The following is a 27,419-nucleotide window of genomic DNA, read 5'->3' on the forward strand; positions in this document are numbered from 1 at the left end:
GTGTGACTTGCGGGGCTCGGACCAGGTTCTGTTACCCAGAATTCTTTGCAAACCTCAAAATTTGGCTAAAAAAACACATGTTCCTCACATTTCTGTGGCAGAAAGTTCTGGAATCTGAGAGGAGCCACAAATTTCCTTCCCCCCAGCGTTCCCCCAAGTCTCCCGATAAAAATGATACCTCACTTGCGTGGGTAGGCCTAGCGCCCGCGACAGGAAACACCCCAAAGCGCAACGTGGACACATCCAAAATTTTGGAAGAAAACAGAGGTGTTTTTTGCGAAGTGCCTACCTGTAGATTTTGGCCTCTAGCTCAGCCGGCACCTAGGGAAACCTACCAAACCTGTGCATTTCTGAAAACTAGAGACCTAGGGGAATCCAAGATGGGGTGACTTGCGGGGCTCGGACCAGGTTCTGTTACCCAGAATCCTTTGCAAACCTCAAAATTTGCAAAAAAAACACATGTTCCTCACATTTCTGTGGCAGAAAGTTCTGGCATCTGAGAGGAGCCACAAATTTCCTTCCACCCAGCGTTCCCCCAAGTCTCCCGATAAAAATGATACCTCACTTACTTGGGTAGGCCTAGCGCCCGCGACAGGAAACACCCCAAAGCGCAACGTGGACACATCAAAAATTTTGGAAGAAAACAGAGGTGTTTTTTGCGAAGTGCCTACCTGTAGATTTTGGCCTCTAGCACAGCCGGCACCTAGGGAAACCTACCAAACCTGTGCATTTCTGAAAACTAGAGACCTAGGGGAATCCAAGATGGGGTGACTTGCGGGGCTCGGACCAGATTCTGTTACCCAGAATCCTTTGCAAACCTCAGAATTTGGCTAAAAAAACACATGTTCCTCACATTTCTGTGGCAGAAAGTTCTGGAATCTGAGAGGAGCCACAAATTTCCTTCCACCCAGCGTTCCCCCAAGTCTCTGATAAAAATGAAACCTCACTTGCGTGGGTAGGCCTAGCGCCCGCGACAGGAAACACCCCAAAGCGCAACGTGGACACAACCAAAATTTTGGAAGAAAACAGAGGTTTTTTTTGCGAAGTGCCTACCTGTAGATTTTGGTCTCTAGCTCAGCCGGCACCTAGGGAAACCTACCAAACCTGTGCATTTCTGAAAACGAGAGACCTAGGGGAATCCAAGATGGGGTGACTTGCGGGGCTCGGACCAGGTTCTGTTACCCAGAATCCTTTGCAAACCTCACAATTTGGCTAAAAAAACACATGTTCCTCACATTTCTGTGGCAGAAAGTTCTGGAATCTGAGAGGAGCCACAAATTTCCTTTCACCCAGCGTTCCCCCAAGTCTCCCGATAAAAATGATACCTCACTTGCGTGGGTAGGCCTAGCGCCCGCGACAGGAAACACCCCAAAGCGCAACGTGGACACATTCAAAATTTTAAAAGAAAACAGAGGTGTTTTTTGCGAAGTGCCTACCTGTAGATTTTGGCCTCTAGCTCAGCCGGCACCTAGGGAAACCTACCAAACCTGTGCATTTCTGAAAGCTAGAGACCTAGGGGAATCCAAGGAGGTGTGACTTGCGGGGCTCGGACCAGGTTCTGTTACCCAGAATCCTTTGCAAACCTCAAAATTTGGCTAAAAAAACACATGTTCCTCACATTTCTGTGGCAGAAAGTTCTGGCATCTGAGAGGAGCCACAAATTTCCTTCCACCCAGCGTTCCCCCAAGTCTCCCGATAAAAATGATACCTCACTTGCGTGGGTAGGCCTAGCGCCCGCGACAGGAAACACCCCAAGGCGCAACGTGGACACATCCAAAATTTTGGAAGAAAACAGAGGTGTTTTTTGCGAAGTGCCTACCTGTAGATTTTGGCCTCTAGCTCAGCCGGCACCTAGGGAAACCTACCAAACCTGTGCATTTCTGAAAACTAGAGACCTAGGGGAATCCAAGATGGGGTGACTTGCGAGGCTCGGACCAGATTCTGTTACCCAGAATCCTTTGCAAACCTCAGAATTTGGCTAAAAAAACACATGTTCCTCACATTTCTGTGGCAGAAAGTTCTGGAATCTGAGAGGAGCCACAAATTTCCTTCCACCCAGCGTTCCCCCAAGTCTCCCGATAAAAATGAAACCTCACTTGCGTGGGTAGGCCTAGCGCCCGCGACAGGAAACACCCCAAAGCGCAACGTGTACACAACCAAAATTTTGGAAGAAAACAGAGGTTTTTTTTGCGAAGTGCCTACCTGTAGATTTTGGTCTCTAGCTCAGCCGGCACCTAGGGAAACCTACCAAACCTGTGCATTTCTGAAAACGAGAGACCTAGGGGAATCCAAGATGGGGTGACTTGCGGGGCTCGGACCAGGTTCTGTTACCCAGAATCCTTTGCAAACCTCACAATTTGGATAAAAAAACACATGTTCCTCACATTTCTGAAGCAGAAAGTTCTGGAATCTGAGAGGAGCCACAAATTTCCTTTCACCCAGCGTTCCCCCAAGTCTCCCGATAAAAATGATACCTCACTTGCGTGGGTAGGCCTAGCGCCCGCGACAGGAAACACCCCAAAGCGCAACGTGGACACATTCAAAATTTTGGAAGAAAACAGAGGTGTTTTTTGCGAAGTGTCTACCTGTAGATTTTGGCCTCTAGCTCAGCCGGCACCTAGGGAAACCTACCAAACCTGTGCATTTCTGAAAACTAGAGACCTAGGGGAATCCAAGATGGGGTGACTTGGGGGGCTCGGACCAGGTTCTGTTACCCAGAATCCTTTGCAAACCTCAAAATTTGGCTAAAAATACACATGTTCCTCACATTTCTGTGGCAGAAAGTTCTGGAATCTGAGAGGAGCCACAAATTTCCTTCCACACACCGTTCCCCCAAGTCTCCCGATAAAAATGATACCTCACTTGCGTGGGTAGGCCTAGCGCCCGCGACAGGAAACACCCCAAAGCGCAACGTGGACACAACCAAAATTTTGGAAGAAAACAGAGGTTTTTTTTGCGAAGTGCCTACCTGTAGATTTTGGTCTCTAGCTCAGCCGGCACCTAGGGAAACCTACCAAACCTGTGCATTTCTGAAAACGAGAGACCTAGGGGAATCCAAGATGGGGTGACTTGCGGGGCTCGGACCAGGTTCTGTTACCCAGAATCCTTTGCAAACCTCAAAATTTGGCTAAAAAAACACATGTTCCTCACATTTCTGTGGCAGAAAGTTCTGGCATCTGAGAGGAGCCACAAATTTCCTTCCACCCAGCGTTCCCCCAAGTCTCCCGATAAAAATGATACCTCACTTGCGTGGGTAGGCCTAGCGCCCGCGACAGGAAACACCCCAAGGCGCAACGTGGACACATCCAAAATTTTGGAAGAAAACAGAGGTGTTTTTTGCGAAGTGCCTACCTGTAGATTTTGGCCTCTAGCTCAGCCGGCACCTAGGGAAACCTACCAAACCTGTGCATTTCTGAAAACTAGAGACCTAGGGGAATCCAAGATGGGGTGACTTGCGAGGCTCGGACCAGATTCTGTTACCCAGAATCCTTTGCAAACCTCAGAATTTGGCTAAAAAAACACATGTTCCTCACATTTCTGTGGCAGAAAGTTCTGGAATCTGAGAGGAGCCACAAATTTCCTTCCACCCAGCGTTCCCCCAAGTCTCCCGATAAAAATGAAACCTCACTTGCGTGGGTAGGCCTAGCGCCCGCGACAGGAAACACCCCAAAGCGCAACGTGGACACAACCAAAATTTTGGAAGAAAACAGAGGTTTTTTTTGCGAAGTGCCTACCTGTAGATTTTGGTCTCTAGCTCAGCCGGCACCTAGGGAAACCTACCAAACCTGTGCATTTCTGAAAACGAGAGACCTAGGGGAATCCAAGATGGGGTGACTTGCGGGGCTCGGACCAGGTTCTGTTACCCAGAATCCTTTGCAAACCTCACAATTTGGCTAAAAAAACACATGTTCCTCACATTTCTGAAGCAGAAAGTTCTGGAATCTGAGAGGAGCCACAAATTTCCTTTCACCCAGCGTTCCCCCAAGTCTCCCGATAAAAATGATACCTCACTTGCGTGGGTAGGCCTAGCGCCCGCGACAGGAAACACCCCAAAGCGCAACGTGGACCCATTCAAAATTTTGGAAGAAAACAGAGGTGTTTTTTGCGAAGTGTCTACCTGTAGATTTTGGCCTCTAGCTCAGCCGGCACCTAGGGAAACCTACCAAACCTGTGCATTTCTGAAAACTAGAGACCTAGGGGAATCCAAGATGGGGTGACTTGCGAGGCTCGGACCAGATTCTGTTACCCAGAATCCTTTGCAAACCTCAGAATTTGGCTAAAAAAACACATGTTCCTCACATTTCTGTGGCAGAAAGTTCTGGAATCTGAGAGGAGCCACAAATTTCCTTCCACCCAGCGTTCCCCCAAGTCTCCCGATAAAAATGAAACCTCACTTGCGTGGGTAGGCCTAGCGCCCGCGACAGGAAACACCCCAAAGCGCAACGTGTACACAACCAAAATTTTGGAAGAAAACAGAGGTTTTTTTTGCGAAGTGCCTACCTGTAGATTTTGGTCTCTAGCTCAGCCGGCACCTAGGGAAACCTACCAAACCTGTGCATTTCTGAAAACGAGAGACCTAGGGGAATCCAAGATGGGGTGACTTGCGGGGCTCGGACCAGGTTCTGTTACCCAGAATCCTTTGCAAACCTCACAATTTGGATAAAAAAACACATGTTCCTCACATTTCTGAAGCAGAAAGTTCTGGAATCTGAGAGGAGCCACAAATTTCCTTTCACCCAGCGTTCCCCCAAGTCTCCCGATAAAAATGATACCTCACTTGCGTGGGTAGGCCTAGCGCCCGCGACAGGAAACACCCCAAAGCGCAACGTGGACACATTCAAAATTTTGGAAGAAAACAGAGGTGTTTTTTGCGAAGTGTCTACCTGTAGATTTTGGCCTCTAGCTCAGCCGGCACCTAGGGAAACCTACCAAACCTGTGCATTTCTGAAAACTAGAGACCTAGGGGAATCCAAGATGGGGTGACTTGGGGGGCTCGGACCAGGTTCTGTTACCCAGAATCCTTTGCAAACCTCAAAATTTGGCTAAAAATACACATGTTCCTCACATTTCTGTGGCAGAAAGTTCTGGAATCTGAGAGGAGCCACAAATTTCCTTCCACACACCGTTCCCCCAAGTCTCCCGATAAAAATGATACCTCACTTGCGTGGGTAGGCCTAGCGCCCGCGACAGGAAACACCCCAAAGCGCAACGTGGACACAACCAAAATTTTGGAAGAAAACAGAGGTTTTTTTTGCGAAGTGCCTACCTGTAGATTTTGGTCTCTAGCTCAGCCGGCACCTAGGGAAACCTACCAAACCTGTGCATTTCTGAAAACGAGAGACCTAGGGGAATCCAAGATGGGGTGACTTGCGGGGCTCGGACCAGGTTCTGTTACCCAGAATCCTTTGCAAACCTCAAAATTTGGCTAAAAAAACACATGTTCCTCACATTTCTGTGGCAGAAAGTTCTGGCATCTGAGAGGAGCCACAAATTTCCTTCCACCCAGCGTTCCCCCAAGTCTCCCGATAAAAATGATACCTCACTTGCGTGGGTAGGCCTAGCGCCCGCGACAGGAAACACCCCAAGGCGCAACGTGGACACATCCAAAATTTTGGAAGAAAACAGAGGTGTTTTTTGCGAAGTGCCTACCTGTAGATTTTGGCCTCTAGCTCAGCCGGCACCTAGGGAAACCTACCAAACCTGTGCATTTCTGAAAACTAGAGACCTAGGGGAATCCAAGATGGGGTGACTTGCGAGGCTCGGACCAGATTCTGTTACCCAGAATCCTTTGCAAACCTCAGAATTTGGCTAAAAAAACACATGTTCCTCACATTTCTGTGGCAGAAAGTTCTGGAATCTGAGAGGAGCCACAAATTTCCTTCCACCCAGCGTTCCCCCAAGTCTCCCGATAAAAATGAAACCTCACTTGCGTGGGTAGGCCTAGCGCCCGCGACAGGAAACACCCCAAAGCGCAACGTGGACACAACCAAAATTTTGGAAGAAAACAGAGGTTTTTTTTGCGAAGTGCCTACCTGTAGATTTTGGTCTCTAGCTCAGCCGGCACCTAGGGAAACCTACCAAACCTGTGCATTTCTGAAAACGAGAGACCTAGGGGAATCCAAGATGGGGTGACTTGCGGGGCTCGGACCAGGTTCTGTTACCCAGAATCCTTTGCAAACCTCACAATTTGGCTAAAAAAACACATGTTCCTCACATTTCTGAAGCAGAAAGTTCTGGAATCTGAGAGGAGCCACAAATTTCCTTTCACCCAGCGTTCCCCCAAGTCTCCCGATAAAAATGATACCTCACTTGCGTGGGTAGGCCTAGCGCCCGCGACAGGAAACACCCCAAAGCGCAACGTGGACCCATTCAAAATTTTGGAAGAAAACAGAGGTGTTTTTTGCGAAGTGTCTACCTGTAGATTTTGGCCTCTAGCTCAGCCGGCACCTAGGGAAACCTACCAAACCTGTGCATTTCTGAAAACTAGAGACCTAGGGGAATCCAAGATGGGGTGACTTGGGGGGCTCGGACCAGGTTCTGTTACCCAGAATCCTTTGCAAACCTCAAAATTTGGCTAAAAATACACATGTTCCTCACATTTCTGTGGCAGAAAGTTCTGGAATCTGAGAGGAGCCACAAATTTCCTTCCACACACCGTTCCCCCAAGTCTCCCGATAAAAATGATACCTCACTTGCGTGGGTAGGCCTAGCGCCCGCGACAGGAAACACCCCAAAGCGCAACGTGGACACATTCAAAATTTTGGAAGAAAACAGAGGTGTTTTTTGCGAAGTGCCTACCTGTAGATTTTGGCCTCTAGCTCAGCCGGTACCTAGGGAAACCTACCAAACCTGTGCATTTCTGAAAACTAGAGACCTAGAGGAATCCAAGATGGGGTGACTTGCGGTGCTCGGACCAGGTTCTGTTACCCAGAATCCTTTGCAAACCTCAAAATTTGGCTAAAAAAACACATGTTCCTCACATTTCTGTGGCAGAAAGTTCTGGAATCTGAGAGGAGCCACAAATTTCCTTCCACCCAGCGTTCCCCCAAGTCTCCCGATAAAAATGATACCTCACTTGCGTTGGTAGGCCTAGCGCCCGCGACAGGAAACACCCCAAAGCGCAACGTGGACACATCCAAAATTTTGGAAGAAAACAGAGGTGTTTTTTGCGAAGTGCCTACCTGTAGATTTTGGCCTCTAGCTCAGCCGGCACCTAGGGAAACCTACCAAACCTGTGCATTTCTGAAAACTAGAGACCTAGGGAAATCCAAGATGGGGTGACTTGGGGGGCTCGGACCAGGTTCTGTTACCCAGAATCCTTTGCAAACCTCAAAATTTGGCTAAAAATACACATGTTCCTCACATTTCTGTGGCAGAAAGTTCTGGAATCTGAGAGGAGCCACAAATTTCCTTCCACACACCGTTCCCCCAAGTCTCCCGATAAAAATGATACCTCACTTGCGTGGGTAGGCCTAGCGCCCGCGACAGGAAACACCCCAAAGCGCAACATGGACACATCCAAAATTTTGGAAGAAAACAGAGGTGTTTTTTGCGAAGTGCCTACCTGTAGATTTTGGCCTCTAGCTCAGCCGGCACCTAGGGAAACCTACCAAACCTGTGCATTTCTGAAAACTAGAGACCTAGGGGAATCCAAGATGGGGTGACTTGGGGGGCTCGGACCAGGTTCTGTTACCCAGAATCCTTTGCAAACCTCAAAATTTGGCTAAAAATACACATGTTCCTCACATTTCTGTGGCAGAAAGTTCTGGAATCTGAGAGGAGCCACAAATTTCCTTCCACACACCGTTCCCCCAAGTCTCCCGATAAAAATGATACCTCACTTGCGTGGGTAGGCCTAGCGCCCGCGACAGGAAACACCCCAAAGCGCAACGTGGACACATCAAAAATTTTGGAAGAAAACAGAGGTGTTTTTTGCGAAGTGCCTACCTGTAGATTTTGGCCTCTAGCTCAGCCGGCACCTAGGGAAACCTACCAAACCTGTGCATTTCTGAAAACTAGAGACCTAGGGGAATCCAAGATGGGGTGACTTGCGGGGCTCGGACCAGGTTCTGTTACCCAGAATCCTTTGCAAACCTCAAAATTTGGCTAAAAAAACACATGTTCCTCACATTTCTGTGGCAGAAAGTTCTGGAATCTGAGAGGAGCCACAAATTTCCTTCCTCCCAGCGTTCCCCCAAGTCTCCCGATAAAAATGATACCTCACTTGCATGGGAAGGCCTAGCGCCCGCGACAGGAAACACCCCAAAGCGCAACGTGGACACATCCAAAATTTTGGAAGAAAACAGAGGTGTTTTTTGCGAAGTGCCTACCTGTAGATTTTGGCCTCTAGCTCAGCCGGCACCTAGGGAAACCTACCAAACCTGTGCATTTCTGAAAACTAGAGACCTAGGGGAATCCAAGATGGGGTGACTTGCGGTGCTCGGACCAGGTTCTGTTACCCAGAATCCTTTGCAAACCTCAAAATTTGGCTAAAAATACACATGTTCCTCACATTTCTGTGGCAGAAAGTTCTGGAATCTGAGAGGAGCCACAAATTTCCTTCCACACACCGTTCCCCCAAGTCTCCCGATAAAAATGATACCTCACTTGCGTGGGTAGGCCTATCGCCCGCGACAGGAAACACCCCAAAGCGCAACGTGGACACATCCAAAATTTTGGAAGAAAACAGAGGTGTTTTTTGCGAAGTGCCTACCTGTAGATTTTGGCCTCTAGCTCAGCCGGCACCTAGGGAAACCTACCAAACCTGTGCATTTCTGAAAACTAGAGACGTAGGGGAATCCAAGATGGGGTGACTTGCGGGGCTCGGACCAGGTTCTGTTACCCAGAATCCTTTGCAAACCTCAAAATTTGGCTAAAAAAACACATGTTCCTCACATTTCTGTGGCAGAAAGTTCTGGAATCTGAGAGGAGCCACGAATTTCCTTCTACCCAGCGTTCCCCCAAGTCTCCCGATAAAAATGATACCTCACTTGCATGGGTAGGCCTAGCGCCCGCGACAGGAGACACCCCAAAGCGAAACGTGGACACATCCAAAATTTTGGAAGAAAACAGAGGTGTTTTTTGCGAAGTGCCTACCTGTAGATTTTGGCCTCTAGCTCAGCCGGCACCTAGGGAAACCTACCAAACCTGTGCATTTCTGAAAACTAGAGACCTAGGGGAATCCAAGATGGGGTGACTTGCGGGGCTCGGACAAGGTTCTGTTACCCAGAATCCTTTGCAAACCTCAAAATTTGGCTAAAAAAACACATGTTCCTCACATTTCTGTGGCAGAAAGTTCTGGAATCTGAGAGGAGCCACAAATTTCCTTCCACCCAGCGTTCCCCCAAGTCTCCCGATAAAAATGATACCTCACTTGCGTGGGTAGGCCTAGCGCCCGCGACAGGAAACACCCCAAAGCGCAACGTGGACACATTCAAAATTTTGGAAGAAAACAGAGGTGTTTTTTGCGAAGTGCCTACCTGTAGATTTTGGCCTCTAGCTCAGCCGGCACCTAGGGAAACCTACCAAACCTGTGCATTTCTGAAAACTAGAGACCTAGGGGAATCCAAGATGGGGTGACTTGGGGGGCTCGGACCAGGTTCTGTTACCCAGAATCCTTTGCAAACCTCAAAATTTGGCTAAAAATACACATGTTCCTCACATTTCTGTGGCAGAAAGTTCTGGAATCTGAGAGGAGCCACAAATTTCCTTCCACACACCATTCCCCCAAGTCTCCCGATAAAAATGATACCTCACTTGCGTGGGTAGGCCTAGCGCCCGCGACAGGAAACACCCCAAAGCGCAACGTGGACACATCCAAAATTTTGGAAGAAAACAGAGGTGTTTTTTGCGAAGTGCCTACCTGTAGATTTTGGCCTCTAGCTCAGCCGGCACCTAGGGAAACCTACCAAACCTGTGCATTTCTGAAAACTAGAGACCTAGGGGAATCCAAGATGGGGTGACTTGCGGGGCTCAGACCAGGTTCTGTTACCCAGAATCCTTTGCAAACCTCAAAATTTGGCTAAAAAAACACATGTTCCTCACATTTCTGTGGCAGAAAGTTCTGGAATCTGAGAGGAGCCACAAATTTCCTTCCACCCAGCGTTCCCCCAAGTCTCCCGATAAAAATGATACCTCACTTGCGTGGGTAGGCCTAGCGCCCGCGACAGGAAACACCCCAAAGCGCAACGTGGACACATTAAAAATTTTGGAAGAAAACAGAGGTGTTTTTTGCGAAGTGCCTACCTGTAGATTTTGGCCTCTAGCTCAGCCGGCACCTAGGGAAACCTACCAAACCTGTGCATTTCGGAAAACTAGAGACCTAGGGGAATCCAAGATGGGGTGACTTGCGGGGCTCGGACCAGGTTCTGTTACCCAGAATCCTTTGCAAACCTCAAAATTTGGCTAAAAAAAACACATGTTCCTCACATTTCTGTGGCAGAAAGTTCTGGAATCTGAGAGGAGCCACAAATTTCCTTCTACCCAGCGTTCCCCCAAGTCTCCCGATAAAAATGATACCTCACTTGCGTGGGTAGGCCTAGCGCACGCGACAGGAAACACCCCAAAGCGCAACATGGACACATCCAAAATTTTGGAAGAAAACAGAGGTACTTTTTTGCGAAGTGCCTACCTGTAGATATTGGCCTCTAGCTCAGCCGGCACCTAGGGAAACCTGCCAAACCTGTGCATTTCTGAAAACTAGAGATCTAGGGGAATCCAAGATGGGGTGACTTGCGGGGCTCGGACCAGGTTCTGTTACCCAGAATCCTTTGCAAACCTCAAAATTTGGCTAAAAAAACACATGTTCCTCACATTTCTGTGGCAGAAAGTTCTGGCATCTGAGAGGAGCCACAAATTTCCTTCCACCCAGCGTTCCCCCAAGTCTCCCGATAAAAATGATACCTCACTTGCGTGGGTAGGCCTAGCGCCCGCGACAGGAAACACCCCAAAGCGCAACGTGGACACATCAAAAATTTTGGAGGAAAACAGAGGTGTTTTTTGCGAAGTGCCTACCTGTAGATTTTGGCCTCTAGCTCAGCCGGTACCTAGGGAAACCTACCAAACCTGTGCATTTCTGAAAACTAGAGACCTAGGGGAATCCAAGGAGGTGTGACTTGCGGGGCTCGGACCAGGTTCTGTTACCCAGAATTCTTTGCAAACCTCAAAATTTGGCTAAAAAAAACACATGTTCCTCACATTTCTGTGGCAGAAAAGTTCTGGAATCTGAGAGGAGCCACAAATTTCCTTCCCCCCAGCGTTCCCCCAAGTCTCCCGATAAAAATGATACCTCACTTGCGTGGGTAGGCCTAGCGCCCGTGACAGGAAACACCCCAAAGCGCAACGTGGACACATCCAAAATTTTGGAAGAAAACAGAGGTGTTTTTTGCGAAGTGCCTACCTGTAGATTTTGGCCTCTAGCTCAGCCGGCACCTAGGGAAACCTACCAAAACCTGTGCATTTCTGAAAACTAGAGACCTAGGGGAATCCAAGATGGGGTGACTTGCGGGGCTCGGACCAGGTTCTGTTACCCAGAATCCTTTGCAAACCTCAAAATTTGGCAAAAAAAACACATGTTCCTCATTTCTGTGGCAGAAAGTTCTGGCATCTGAGAGGAGCCACAAATTTCCTTCCACCCAGCGTTCCCCCAAGTCTCCCGATAAAAATGATACCTCACTTACTTGGGTAGGCCTAGCGCCCGCGACAGGAAACACCCCAAAGCGCAACGTGTACACATCAAAAATTTTGGAAGAAAACAGAGGTGTTTTTTGCGAAGTGCCTACCTGTAGATTTTGGCCTCTAGCTCAGCCGGCACCTAGGGAAACGTACCAAACCTGTGCATTTCTGAAAACTAGAGACCTAGGGGAATCCAAGATGGGGTGACTTGGGGGGCTCGGACCAGGTTCTGTTACCCAGAATCCTTTGCAAACCTCAAAATTTGGCTAAAAATACACATGTTCCTCACATTTCTGTGGCAGAAAGTTCTGGAATCTGAGAGGAGCCACAAATTTCCTTCCACACACCGTTCCCCCAAGTCTCCCGATAAAAATGATACCTCACTTGCGTGGGTAGGCCTAGCGCCCGCGACAGGAAACACCCCAAAGCGCAACATGGACACATCCAAAATTTTGGAAGAAAACAGAGGTGTTTTTTGCGAAGTGCCTACCTGTAGATTTTGGCCTCTAGCTCAGCCGGCACCTAGGGAAACCTACCAAACCTGTGCATTTCTGAAAACTAGAGACCTAGGGGAATCCAAGATGGGGTGACTTGGGGGGCTCGGACCAGGTTCTGTTACCCAGAATCCTTTGCAAACCTCAAAATTTGGCTAAAAATACACATGTTCCTCACATTTCTGTGGCAGAAAGTTCTGGAATCTGAGAGGAGCCACAAATTTCCTTCCACACACCGTTCCCCCAAGTCTCCCGATAAAAATGATACCTCACTTGCGTGGGTAGGCCTAGCGCCCGCGACAGGAAACACCCCAAAGCGCAACGTGGACACATCAAAAATTTTGGAAGAAAACAGAGGTGTTTTTTGCGAAGTGCCTACCTGTAGATTTTGGCCCTCTAGCTCAGCCGGCACCTAGGGAAACCTACCAAACCTGTGCATTTCTGAAAACTAGAGACCTAGGGGAATCCAAGATGGGGTGACTTGCGGGGCTCGGACCAGGTTCTGTTACCCAGAATCCTTTGCAAACCTCAAAATTTGGCTAAAAAAACACATGTTCCTCACATTTCTGTGGCAGAAAGTTCTGGAATCTGAGAGGAGCCACAAATTTCCTTCCACCCAGCGTTCCCCCAAGTCTCCCGATAAAAATGATACCTCACTTGCATGGGAAGGCCTAGCGCCCGCGACAGGAAACACCCCAAAGCGCAACGTGGACACATCCAAAATTTTGGAAGAAAACAGAGGTGTTTTTTGCGAAGTGCCTACCTGTAGATTTTGGCCTCTAGCTCAGCCGGCACCTAGGGAAACCTACCAAACCTGTGCATTTCTGAAAACTAGAGACCTAGGGGAATCCAAGATGGGGTGACTTGCGGTGCTCGGACCAGGTTCTGTTACCCAGAATCCTTTGCAAACCTCAAAATTTGGCTAAAAATACACATGTTCCTCACATTTCTGTGGCAGAAAGTTCTGGAATCTGAGAGGAGCCACAAATTTCCTTCCACACACCGTTCCCCCAAGTCTCCCGATAAAAATGATACCTCACTTGCGTGGGTAGGCCTATCGCCCGCGACAGGAAACACCCCAAAGCGCAACGTGGACACATCCAAAATTTTGGAAGAAAACAGAGGTACTTTTTTGCGAAGTGCCTACCTGTAGATATTGGCCTCTAGCTCAGCCGGCACCTAGGGAAACCTACCAAACCTGTGCATTTCTGAAAACTAGAGACGTAGGGGAATCCAAGATGGGGTGACTTGCGGGGCTCGGACCAGGTTCTGTTACCCAGAATCCTTTGCAAACCTCAAAATTTGGCTAAAAAAACACATGTTCCTCACATTTCTGTGGCAGAAAGTTCTGGAATCTGAGAGGAGCCACAAATTTCCTTCCACCCAGCGTTCCCCCAAGTCTCCCCATAAAAATGATACCTCACTTGCGTGGGTAGGCCTAGCGCCCGCGACAGGAAACACCCCAAAGCGCAACGTGGACACATCAAAAATTTTGGAGGAAAACAGAGGTGTTTTTTGCGAAGTGCCTACCTGTAGATTTTGGCCTCTAGCTCAGCCGGTACCTAGGGAAACCTACCAAACCTGTGCATTTCTGAAAACTAGAGACCTAGGGGAATCCAAGGAGGTGTGACTTGCGGGGCTCGGACCAGGTTCTGTTACCCAGAATTCTTTGCAAACCTCAAAATTTGGCTAAAAAAACACATGTTCCTCACATTTCTGTGGCAGAAAGTTCTGGAATCTGAGAGGAGCCACAAATTTCCTTCCCCCCAGCGTTCCCCCAAGTCTCCCGATAAAAATGATACCTCACTTGCGTGGGTAGGCCTAGCGCCCGCGACAGGAAACACCCCAAAGCGCAACGTGGACACATCCAAAATTTTGGAAGAAAACAGAGGTGTTTTTTGCGAAGTGCCTACCTGTAGATTTTGGCCTCTAGCTCAGCCGGCACCTAGGGAAACCTACCAAACCTGTGCATTTCTGAAAACTAGAGACCTAGGGGAATCCAAGATGGGGTGACTTGCGGGGCTCGGACCAGGTTCTGTTACCCAGAATCCTTTGCAAACCTCAAAATTTGCAAAAAAAACACATGTTCCTCACATTTCTGTGGCAGAAAGTTCTGGCATCTGAGAGGAGCCACAAATTTCCTTCCACTCAGCGTTCCCCCAAGTCTCCCGATAAAAATGATACCTCACTTACTTGGGTAGGCCTAGCGCCCGCGACAGGAAACACCCCAAAGCGCAACGTGGACACATCAAAAATTTTGGAAGAAAACAGAGGTGTTTTTTGCGAAGTGCCTACCTGTAGATTTTGGCCTCTAGCTCAGCCGGCACCTAGGGAAACGTACCAAACCTGTGCATTTCCGAAAACTAGAGACCTAGGGGAATCCAAGATGGGGTGACTTGGGGGGCTCGGACCAGGTTCTGTTACCCAGAATCCTTTGCAAACCTCAAAATTTGGCTAAAAATACACATGTTCCTCACATTTCTGTGGCAGAAAGTTCTGGAATCTGAGAGGAGCCACAAATTTCCTTCCACACACCGTTCCCCCAAGTCTCCCGATAAAAATGATACCTCACTTGCGTGGGTAGGCCTAGCGCCCGCGACAGGAAACACCCCAAAGCGCAACATGGACACATCCAAAATTTTGGAAGAAAACAGAGGTGTTTTTTGCGAAGTGCCTACCTGTAGATTTTGGCCTCTAGCTCAGCCGGCACCTAGGGAAACCTACCAAACCTGTGCATTTCTGAAAACTAGAGATGTAGGGGAATCCAAGATGGGGTGACTTGCGGGGCTCGGACCAGGTTCTGTTACCCAGAATCCTTTGCAAACCTCAAAATTTGGCTAAAAATACACATGTTCCTCAAATTTCTGTGGCAGAAAGTTCTGGAATCTGAGAGGAGCCACAAATTTCCTTCCACACACCGTTCCCCCAAGTCTCCCGATAAAAATGATACCTCACTTGCGTGGGTAGGCCTAGCGCCCGCGACAGGAAACACCCCAAAGCGCAACGTGGACACATCCAAAATTTTGGAAGAAAACAGAGGTGTTTTTTGCGAAGTGCCTACCTGTAGATTTTGGCCTCTAGCTCAGCCGGCACCTAGGGAAACCTACCAAACCTGTGCATTTCTGAAAACTAGAGACCTAGGGGAATCCAAGATGGGGTGACTTGCGGTGCTCGGACCAGGTTCTGTTACCCAGAATCCTTTGCAAACCTCAAAATTTGGCTAAAAATACACATGTTCCTCACATTTCTGTGGCAGAAAGTTCTGGAATCTGAGAGGAGCCACAAATTTCCTTCCACACACCGTTCCCCAAGTCTCCCGATAAAAATGATACCTCACTTGCGTGGGTAGGCCTATCGCCCGCGACAGGAAACACCCCAAAGCGCAACGTGGACACATCCAAAATTTTGGAAGAAAACAGAGGTGTTTTTTGCGAAGTGCCTACCTGTAGATTTTGGCCTCTAGCTCAGCCGGCACCTAGGGAAACCTACCAAACCTGTGCATTTCTGAAAACTAGAGACGTAGGGGAATCCAAGATGGGGTGACTTGCGGGGCTCGGACCAGGTTCTGTTACCCAGAATCCTTTGCAAACCTCAAAATTTGGCTAAAAAAACACATGTTCCTCACATTTCTGTGGCAGAAAGTTCTGGAATCTGAGAGGAGCCACAAATTTCCTTCCCCCCAGCGTTCCCCCAAGTCTCCCGATAAAAATGATACCTCACTTGCATGGGTAGGCCTAGCGCCCGCGACAGGAGACACCCCAAAGCGAAACGTGGACACATCCAAAATTTTGGAAGAAAACAGAGGTGTTTTTTTGCGAAGTGCCTACCTGTAGATTTTGGCCTCTAGCTCAGCCGGCACCTAGGGAAACCTACCAAACCTGTGCATTTCTGAAAACTAGAGACCTAGGGGAATCCAAGATGGGGTGACTTGCGGGGCTCGGACCAGGTTCTGTTACCCAGAATCCTTTGCAAACCTCAAAATTTGGCAAAAAAAACACATGTTCCTCACATTTCTGTGGCAGAAAGTTCTGGAATCTGAGAGGAGCCACAAATTTCCTTCCACCCAGCGTTCCCCCAAGTCTCCCGATAAAAATGATACCTCACTTGCGTGGGTAGGCCTAGCGCCCGCGACAGGAATCACCCCAAAGCGCAACGTGGACACATTCAAAATTTTGGAAGAAAACAGAGGTGTTTTTTGCGAAGTGCCTACCTGTAGATTTTGGCCTCTAGCTCAGCCGGCACCTAGGGAAACCTACCAAACCTGTGCATTTCTGAAAACTAGAGACCTAGGGGAATCCAAGATGGGGTGACTTGGGGGGCTCGGACCAGGTTCTGTTACCCAGAATCCTTTGCAAACCTCAAAATTTGGCTAAAAATACACATGTTCCTCACATTTCTGTGGCAGAAAGTTCTGGAATCTGAGAGGAGCCACAAATTTCCTTCCACACACCATTCCCCCAAGTCTCCCGATAAAAATGATACCTCACTTGCGTGGGTAGGCCTAGCGCCCGCGACAGGAAACACCCCAAAGCGCAACGTGGACACATCCAAAATTTTGGAAGAAAACAGAGGTGTTTTTTGCGAAGTGCCTACCTGTAGATTTTGGCCTCTAGCTCAGCCGGCACCTAGGGAAACCTACCAAACCTGTGCATTTCTGAAAACTAGAGACCTATGGGAATCCAAGATGGGGTGACTTGCGGGGCTCAGACCAGGTTCTGTTACCCAGAATCCTTTGCAAACCTCAAAATTTGGCTAAAAAAACACATGTTCCTCACATTTCTGTGGCAGAAAGTTCTGGAATCTGAGAGGAGCCACAAATTTCCTTCCACCCAGCGTTCCCCCAAGTCTCCCGATATAAATGATACCTCACTTGCGTGGGTAGGCCTAGCGCCCGCGACAGGAAACACCCCAAAGCGCAACGTGGACACATTAAAAATTTTGGAAGAAAACAGAGGTGTTTTTTGCGACGTGCCTACCTGTAGATTTTGGCCTCTAGCTCAGCCGGCACCTAGGGAAACCTACCAAACCTGTGCATTTCTGAAAACTAGAGACCTAGGGGAATCCAAGATGGGGTGACTTGCGGGGCTCGGACCAGGTTCTGTTACCCAGAATCCTTTGCAAACCTCAAAATTTGGCTAAAAAAACACATGTTCCTCACATTTCTGTGGCAGAAAGTTCTGGAATCTGAGAGGAGCCACAAATTTCCTTCTACCCAGCGTTCCCCCAAGTCTCCCGATAAAAATGATACCTCACTTGCGTGGGTAGGCCTAGCGCACGCGACAGGAAACACCCCAAAGCGCAACATGGACACATCCAAAATTTTGGAAGAAAACAGAGGTACTTTTTTGCGAAGTGCCTACCTGTAGATATTGGCCTCTAGCTCAGCCGGCACCTAGGGAAACCTGCCAAACCTGTGCATTTCTGAAAACTAGAGATCTAGGGGAATCCAAGATGGGGTGACTTGCGGGGCTCGGACCAGGTTCTGTTACCCAGAATCCTTTGCAAACCTCAAAATTTGGCTAAAAAAACACATGTTCCTCACATTTCTGTGGCAGAAAGTTCTGGCATCTGAGAGGAGCCACAAATTTCCTTCTACCCAGCGTTCCCCCAAGTCTCCCGATAAAAATGATACCTCACTTGCGTGGGTAGGCCTAGCGCCCGCGACAGGAAACACCCCAAAGCGCAACGTGGACACATAAAAAATTTTGGAAGAAAACAGAGGTGTTTTTTGCGAAGTGCCTACCTGTAGATTTTGGCCTCTAGCTCAGCCGGCACCTAGGGAAACCTACCAAACCTGTGCATTTCTGAAAACTAGAGACCTAGGGGAATCCAAGGAGGGGTGACTTGCGGGGCTCGGACCAGGTTCTGTTACCCAGAATCCTTTGCAAACCTCAAAATTTGGCTAAAAAAACACATGTTCCTCACATTTCTGTGGCAGAAAGTTCTGGAATCTGAGAGGAGCCACAAATTTCCTTCCCCCCAGCGTTCCCCCAAGTCTCCCGATAAAAATGATACCTCACTTGCGTGGGTAGGCCTAGCGCCCGCGACAGGAAACACCCCAAAGCGCAACGTGGACACATCCAAAATTTTGGAAGAAAACAGAGGTGTTTTTTGCGAAGTGCCTACCTGTAGATTTTGGCCTCTAGCTCAGCCGGCACCTAGGGAAACCTACCAAACCTGTGCATTTCTGAAAACTAGAGACCTAGGGGAATCCAAGATGGGGTGACTTGCGGGCCTCGGACCAGGTTCTGTTACCCAGAATCCTTTGCAAACCTCAAAATTTGGCAAAAAAAACACATGTTCCTCACATTTCTGTGGCAGAAAGTTCTGGCATCTGAGAGGAGCCACAAATTTCCTTCCACCCAGCGTTCCCCCAAGTCTCCCGCTAAAAATGATACCTCACTTACTTGGGTAGGCCTAGCGCCCGCGACAGGAAACACCCCAAAGCGCAACGTGGACACATCAAAAATTTTGGAAGAAAACAGAGGTGTTTTTTGCGAAGTGCCTACCTGTAGATTTTGGCCTCTAGCTCAGCCGGCACCTAGGGAAACCTACCAAACCTGTGCATTTCTGAAAACTAGAGACCTAGGGGAATCCAAGGAGGTGTGACTTGCGGGGCTCGGACCAGGTTCTGTTACCCAGAATTCTTTGCAAACCTCAAAATTTGGCTAAAAAAACACATGTTCCTCACATTTCTGTGGCAGAAAGTTCTGGAATCTGAGAGGAGCCACAAATTTCCTTCTACCCAGCGTTCCCCCAAGTCTCCCGATAAAAATGATACCTCACTTGCGTGGGTAGGCCCTAGCGCCCGCGACAGGAAACACCCCAAAGCGCAACGTGGACACATTAAAAATTTTGGAAGAAAACAGAGGTGTTTTTTGCGAAGTGCCTACCTGTAGATTTTGGCCTCTAGCTCAGCCGGCACCTAGGGAAACCTACCAAACCTGTGCATTTCTGAAAACTAGAGACCTAGGGGAATCCAAGGAGGGGTGACTTGCGGGGCTCGGACCAGGTTCTGTTACCCAGAATCCTTTGCAAACCTCAAAATTTGGCTAAAAAAACACATGTTCCTCACATTTCTATGGCAGAAAGTTCTGGAATCTGAGAGGAGCCACAAATTTCCTTCCCCCCAGCGTTTCCCCAAGTCTCCCGATAAAAATGATACCTCACTTGCGTGGGTAGGCCTAGCGCCCGCGACAGGAAACACCCCAAAGCGCAACGTGGACACATCCAAAATTTTGGAAGAAAACAGAGGTGTTTTTTGCGATGTGCCTACCTGTAGATTTTGGCCTCTAGCTCAGCCGGCACCTAGGGAAACCTACTAAACCTGTGCATTTCTGAAAACTAGAGACCGAGGGGAATCCAAGATGGGGTGGCTTGCGGGGCTCGGACCAGGTTCTGTTACCCAGAATCCATTGCAAACCTCAAAATTTGGCTAAAAAAACACATGTTCCTCACATTTCTGTGGCAGAAAGTTCTGGAATCTGAGAGGAGCCACAAATTTCCTTCCACCCAGCGTTCCCCCAAGTCTCCCGATAAAAATGAAACCTCACTTGCGTGGGTAGGCCTAGCGCCCGCGACAGAAAACACCCTAAAACGCAACGTGGACACATCCAAAATTTTGGAAGAAAACAGAGGTGTTTTTTGCGAAGTGCCTACCTGTAGATTTTGGCCTCTAGCTCAGCCGGCACCTAGGGAAACCTACCAAACCTGTGCATTTCTGAAAACTAGAGACCTAGGGTAATCCAAGATGGGGTGACTTGCGGGGCTCGGACTAGATTCTGTTACCCAGAATCCTTTGCAAACCTCAAAATTTGGCTAAAAAAACACATGTTCCTCACATTTCTGTGGCAGAAAGTTCTGGAACCTGAGAGGAGCCACAAATTTCCTTCCACCCAGCGTTCCCCCAAGTCTCCCGATAAAAATGAAACCTCACTTGCGTGGGTAGGCCTAGCGCCCGCGACAGGAAACACCCCAAAGCGCAACGTGGACACAACCAAAATTTTGGAAGAAAACAGAGGTTTTTTTTTGCGAAGTGCCTACCTGTAGATTTTGGTCTCTAGCTCAGCCGGCACCTAGGGAAACCTACCAAACCTGTGCATTTCTGAAAACGAGAGACCTAGGGGAATCCAAGATGGGGTGACTTGCGGGGCTCGGACCAGGTTCTGTTACCCAGAATCCTTTGCAAACCTCACAATTTGGCTAAAAAAACACATGTTCCTCACATTTCTGTGGCAGAAAGTTCTGGAATCTGAGAGGAGCCACAAATTTCCTTCCACCCAGCGTTCCCCCAAGTCTCCCGATAAAAATGATACCTCACTTGCGTGGGTAGGCCTAGCGCCCGCGACAGGAAACACCCCAAAGCGCAACGTGGACACATTCAAAATTTTGGAAGAAAACAGAGGTGTTTTTTGCGAAGTGCCTACCTGTAGATTTTGGCCTCTAGCTCAGCCGGCACCTATGGAAACCTACCAAACCTGTGCATTTCTGAAAACTAGAGACCTAGGGGAATCCAAGATGGGGTGACTTGGGGGGCTCGGACCAGGTTCTGTTACCCAGAATCCTTTGCAAACCTCAAAATTTGGCTAAAAATACACATGTTCCTCACATTTCTGTGGCAGAAAGTTCTGGAATCTGAGAGGAGCCACAAATTTCCTTCCACACACCGTTCCCCCAAGTCTCCCGATAAAAATGATACCTCACTTGCGTGGGTAGGCCTAGCGCCCGCGACAGGAAACACCCCAAAGCGCAACGTGGAAACATCCAAAATTTTGGAAGAAAACAGAGGTGTTTTTTGCGAAGTGCCTACCTGTAGATTTTGCCTCTAGCTCAGCCGGCACCTAGGGAAACCTACCAAACCTGTGCATTTCTGAAAACTAGAGACCTAGGGGAATCCAAGATGGGGTGACTTGCGGGGCTCGGACCAGGTTCTGTTACCCAGAATCCTTTGCAAACCTCAAAATTTGGCTAAAAAAACACATGTTCCTCACATTTCTGTGGCAGAAAGTTCTGGAATCTGAGAGGAGCCACAAATTTCCTTCCACCCAGCGTTCCCCAAAGTCTCCCGATAAAAATGATACCTCACTTGCGTGGGTAGGCCTAGCGCCCGCGACAGGAAACACCCCAAAGCGCAACGTGGACACATTAAAAATTTTGGAAGAAAACAGAGGTGTTTTTTGCGAAGTGCCTACCTGTAGATTTTGGCCTCTAGCTCAGCCGGCACCTAGGGAAACCTACCAAACCTGTGCATTTCTGAAAACTAGAGACCTAGGGGAATCCAAGATGGGGTGACTTGCGGGGCTCGGACCAGGTTCTGTTACCCATAATCCTTTGCAAACCTCAAAATTTGGCTAAAAAAACACATGTTCCTCACATTTCTGTGGCAGAAAGTTCTGGAATCTGAGAGGAGCCACAAATTTCCTTCTACCCAGCGTTCCCCCAAGTCTCCCGATAAAAATGATACCTCACTTGCGTGGGTAGGCCTAGCGCCCGCGACAGGAAACACCCCAAAGCGCAACGTGGACACATTAAAAATTTTGGAAGAAAACAGAGGTGTTTTTTGCGAAGTGCCTACCTGTAGATTTTGGCCTCTAGCTCAGCCGGCACCTAGGGAAACCCACCAAACCTGTGCATTTCTGAAAACTAGAGACCTAGGGGAATCCAAGGAGGGGTGACTTGCGGGGCTCGGACCAGGTTCTGTTACCCAGAATCCTTTGCAAACCTCAAAATTTGGCTAAAAAAACACATGTTCCTCACATTTCTGTGGCAGAAAGTTCTGGAATCTGAGAGGAGCCACAAATTTCCTTCCCCCCAGCGTTCCCCCAAGTCTCCCGATAAAAATGATACCTCACTTGCATGGGTAGGCCTAGCGCCCGCGACAGGAAACACCCCAAAGCGCAACGTGGACACATCCAAAATTTTGGAAGAAAACAGAGGTGTTTTTTGCGAAGTGCCTACCTGTAGATTTTGGCCTCTAGCTCAGCCGGCACCTAGGGAAACCTACCAAACCTGTGCATTTCTGAAAACTAGAGACCTAGGGGAATCCAAGATGGGGTGACTTGCGGGGCTCGGACCAGGTTCTGTTACCCAGAATCCTTTGCAAACCTCAAAATTTGGCAAAAAAAACACATGTTCCTCACATTTCTGTGGCAGAAAGTTCTGGCATCTGAGAGGAGCCACAAATTTCCTTCCACCCAGCGTTCCCCCAAGTCTCCCGATAAAAATGATACCTCACTTACTTGGGTAGGCCTAGCGCCCGCGACAGGAAACACCCCAAAGCGCAACGTGGACACATCAAAAATTTTGGAAGAAAACAGAGGTGTTTTTTGCGAAGTGCCTACCTGTAGATTTTTGCCTCTAGCTCAGCCGGCACCTAGGGAAACCTACCAAACCTGTGCATTTCTGAAAACTAGAGACCTAGGGGAATCCAAGGAGGTGTGACTTGCGGGGCTCGGACCAGGTTCTGTTACCCAGAATTCTTTGCAAACCTCAAAATTTGGCTAAAAAAACACATGTTCCTCACATTTCTGTGGCAGAAAGTTCTGGAATCTGAGAGGAGCCACAAATTTCCTTCTACCCAGCGTTCCCCCAAGTCTCCCGATAAAAATGATACCTCACTTGCGTGGGTAGGCATAGCGCCCGCGACAGGAAACACCCCAAAGCGCAACGTGGACACATTAAAAATTTTGGAAGAAAACAGAGGTGTTTTTTGCGAAGTGCCTACCTGTAGATTTTGGCCTCTAGCTCAGCCGGCACCTAGGGAAACCTACCAAACCTGTGCATTTCTGAAAACTAGAGACCTAGGGGAATCCAAGATGGGGTGACTTGCGGGGCTCGGTCCAGGTTCTGTTACCCAGAATCCTTTGCAAACCTCAAAATTTGGCAAAAAAAACACATGTTCCTCACATTTCTGTGGCAGAAAGTTCTGGCATCTGAGAGGAGCCACAAATTTCCTTCCACCCAGCGTTCCCCCAAGTCTCCCGATAAAAATGATACCTCACTTACTTGGGTAGGCCTAGCGCCCGCGACAGGAAACACCCCAAAGCGCAATGTGGACACATCAAAAATTTTGGAAGAAAACAGAGGTGTTTTTTGCGAAGTGCCTACCTGTAGATTTTGGCCTCTAGCTCAGCCGGCACCTAGGGAAACCTACCAAACCTGTGCATTTCTGAAAACTAGAGACCTAGGGGAATCCAAGGAGGTGTGACTTGCGGGGCTCGGACCAGGTTCTGTTACCCAGAATTCTTTGCAAACCTCAAAATTTGGCTAAAAAAACACATGTTCCTCACATTTCTGTGGCAGAAAGTTCTGGAATCTGAGAGGAGCCACAAATTTCCTTCTACCCAGCGTTCCCCCAAGTCTCCCGATAAAAATGATACCTCACTTGCGTAGGTAGGCCTAGCGCCCGCGACAGGAAACACCCCAAAGCGCAACGTGGACACATTAAAAATTTTGGAAGAAAACAGAGGTGTTTTTTGCGAAGTGCCTACCTGTAGATTTTGGCCTCTAGCTCAGCCGGCACCTAGGGAAACCTACCAAACCTGTGCATTTCTGAAAACTAGAGACCTAGGGGAATCCAAGGAGGGGTGACTTGCGGGGCTCGGACCAGGTTCTGTTACCCAGAATCCTTTGCAAACCTCAAAATTTGGCTAAAAAAACACATGTTCCTCACATTTCTATGGCAGAAAGTTCTGGAATCTGAGAGGAGCCACAAATTTCCTTCCCCCCAGCGTTTCCCCAAGTCTCCCGATAAAAATGATACCTCACTTGCGTGGGTAGGCCTAGCGCCCGCGACAGGAAACACCCCAAAGCGCAACGTGGACACATCCAAAATTTTGGAAGAAAACAGAGGTGTTTTTTGCGATGTGCCTACCTGTAGATTTTGGCCTCTACCTCAGCCGGCACCTAGGGAAACCTACTAAACCTGTGCATTTCTGAAAACTAGAGACCGAGGGGAATCCAAGATGGGGTGGCTTGCGGGGCTCGGACCAGGTTCTGTTACCCAGAATCCATTGCAAACCTCAAAATTTGGCTAAAAAAACACATGTTCCTCACATTTCTGTGGCAGAAAGTTCTGGAATCTGAGAGGAGCCACAAATTTCCTTCCACCCAGCGTTCCCCCAAGTCTCCCGATAAAAATGAAACCTCACTTGCGTGGGTCGGCCTAGCGCCCGCGACAGAAAACACCCTAAAACGCAACGTGGACACATCCAAAATTTTGGAAGAAAACAGAGGTGTTTTTTGCGAAGTGCCTACCTGTAGATTTTGGCCTCTAGCTCAGCCGGCACCTAGGGAAACCTACCAAACCTGTGCATTTCTGAAAACTAGAGACCTAGGGTAATCCAAGATGGGGTGACTTGCGGGGCTCGGACTAGATTCTGTTACCCAGAATCCTTTGCAAACCTCAAAATTTGGCTAAAAAAACACATGTTCCTCACATTTCTGTGGCAGAAAGTTCTGGAATCTGAGAGGAGCCACAAATTTCCTTCCACCCAGCGTTCCCCCAAGTCTCCCGATAAAAATGAAACCTCACTTGCGTGGGTAGGCCTAGCGCCCGCGAGAGGAAACACCCCAAAGCGCAACGTGGACACAACCAAAATTTTGGAAGAAAACAGAGGTTTTTTTTGCGAAGTGCCTACCTGTAGATTTTGGTCTCTAGCTCAGCCGGCACCTAGGGAAACCTACCAAACCTGTGCATTTCTGAAAACGAGAGACCTAGGGGAATCCAAGATGGGGTGACTTGCGGGGCTCGGACCAGGTTCTGTTACCCAGAATCCTTTGCAAACCTCACAATTTGGCTAAAAAAACACATGTTCCTCACATTTCTGTGGCAGAAAGTTCTGGAATCTGAGAGGAGCCACAAATTTCCTTCCACCCAGCGTTCCCCCAAGTCTCCCGATAAAAATGATACCTCACTTGCGTGGGTAGGCCTAGCGCCCGCGACAGGAAACACCCCAAAGCGCAACGTGGACACATTCAAAATTTTGGAAGAAAACAGAGGTGTTTTTTGCGAAGTGCCTACCTGTAGATTTTGGCCTCTAGCTCAGCCGGCACCTATGGAAACCTACCAAACCTGTGCATTTCTGAAAACTAGAGACCTAGGGGAATCCAAGATGGGGTGACTTGGGGGGCTCGGACCAGGTTCTGTTACCCAGAATCCTTTGCAAACCTCAAAATTTGGCTAAAAATACACATGTTCCTCAAATTTCTGTGGCAGAAAGTTCTGGAATCTGAGAGGAGCCACAAATTTCCTTCCACACACCGTTCCCCCAAGTCTCCCGATAAAAATGATACCTCACTTGCGTGGGTAGGCCTAGCGCCCGCGACAGGAAACACCCCAAAGCGCAACGTGGACACATCCAAAATTTTGGAAGAAAACAGAGGTGGTTTTTGCGAAGTGCCTACCTGTAGATTTTGGCCTCTAGCTCAGCCGGCACCTAGGGAAACCTACCAAACCTGTGCATTTCTGAAAACTAGAGACCTAGGGGAATCCAAGATGGGGTGACTTGCGGGGCTCGGACCAGGTTCTGTTACCCAGAATCCTTTGCAAACCTCAACATTTGGCTAAAAAAACACATGTTCCTCACATTTCTGTGGCAGAAAGTTCTGGAATCTGAGAGGAGCCACAAATTTCCTTCCACCCAGCGTTCCCCCAAGTCTCCCGATAAAAATGATACCTCACTTGCGTGGGTAGGCCTAGCGCCCGCGACAGGAAACACCCCAAAGCGCAACGTGGACACATTAAAAATTTTGGAAGAAAACAGAGGTGTTTTTTGCGAAGTGCCTACCTGTAGATTTTGGCCTCTAGCTCAGCCGGCACCTAGGGAAACCTACCAAACCTGTGCATTTCTGAAAACTAGAGACCTAGGGGAATCCAAGATGGGGTGACTTGCGGGGCTCGGACCAGGTTCTGTTACCCATAATCCTTTGCAAACCTCAAAATTTGGCTAAAAAAACACATGTTCCTCACATTTCTGTGGCAGAAAGTTCTGGAATCTGAGAGGAGCCACAAATTTCCTTCTACCCAGCGTTCCCCCAAGTCTCCCGATAAAAATGATACCTCACTTGCGTGGGTAGGCCTATCGCCCGCGACAGGAAACACCCCAAAGCGCAACGTGGACACATCCAAAATTTTGGAAGAAAACAGAGGTACTTTTTTGCGAAGTGCCTACCTGTAGATATTGGCCTCTAGCTCAGCCGGCACCTAGGGAAACCTACCAAACCTGTGCATTTCTGAAAACTAGAGATCTAGGGGAATCCAAGATGGGGTGACTTGCGGGGTTCGGACCAGGTTCTGTTACCCAGAATCCTTTGCAAACCTCAAAATTTGGCTAAAAAAACACATGTTCCTCACATTTCTGTGGCAGAAAGTTCTGGCATCTGAGAGGAGCCACAAATTTCCTTCCACCCAGCGTTCCCCCAAGTCTCCCAATAAAAATGATACCTCACTTGCGTGGGTAGGCCTAGCGCCCGCGACAGGAAACACCCCAAAGCGCAACGTGGACACATCAAAAATTTTGGAAGAAAACAGAGGTGTTTTTTGCGAAGTGCCTACCTGTAGATTTTGGCCTCTAGCTCAGCTGGTACCTAGGGAAACCTACCAAACCTGTGCATTTCTGAAAACTAGAGACCTAGGGGAATCCAAGGAGGTGTGACTTGCGGGGCTCGGACCAGGTTCTGTTACCCAGAATCCTTTGCAAACCTCAAAATTTGGCTAAAAATACACATGTTCCTCACATTTCTGTGGCAGGAAGTTCTGGAATCTGAGAGGAGCCACAAATTTTCTTCCCCCCAGCGTTCCCCCAAGTCTCCCGATAAAAATGATACCTCACTTGCGTGGGTAGGCCTAGCGCCCGCGACAGGAAACACCCCAAAGCGCAACGTGGACACATCCAAAATTTTTGAAGAAAACAGAGGTGTTTTTTGCGAAGTGCCTACCTGTAGATTTTGGCCTCTAGCTCAGCCGGCACCTAGGGAAACCTACCAAACCTGTGCATTTCTGAAAACTAGAGACCTAGGGGAATCCAAGATGGGGTGACTTGCGGGGCTCGGACCAGGTTCTGTTACCCAGAATCCTTTGCAAACCTCAAAATTTGGCTAAAAAAACACATGTTCCTCACATTTCTGTGGCAGAAAGTTCTGGAATCTGAGAGGAGCCACAAATTTCCTTCCACCCAGCGTTCCCCCAAGTCTCCCGATAAAAATGATACCTCACTTGCGTGGGTAGGCCTAGCGCCCGCGACAGGAAACACC

Source organism: Pleurodeles waltl, chromosome 7, assembly GCF_031143425.1.
Source record: "Pleurodeles waltl isolate 20211129_DDA chromosome 7, aPleWal1.hap1.20221129, whole genome shotgun sequence".
In the NCBI taxonomy this organism is placed as follows: Eukaryota; Metazoa; Chordata; class Amphibia; order Caudata; family Salamandridae; genus Pleurodeles; species Pleurodeles waltl.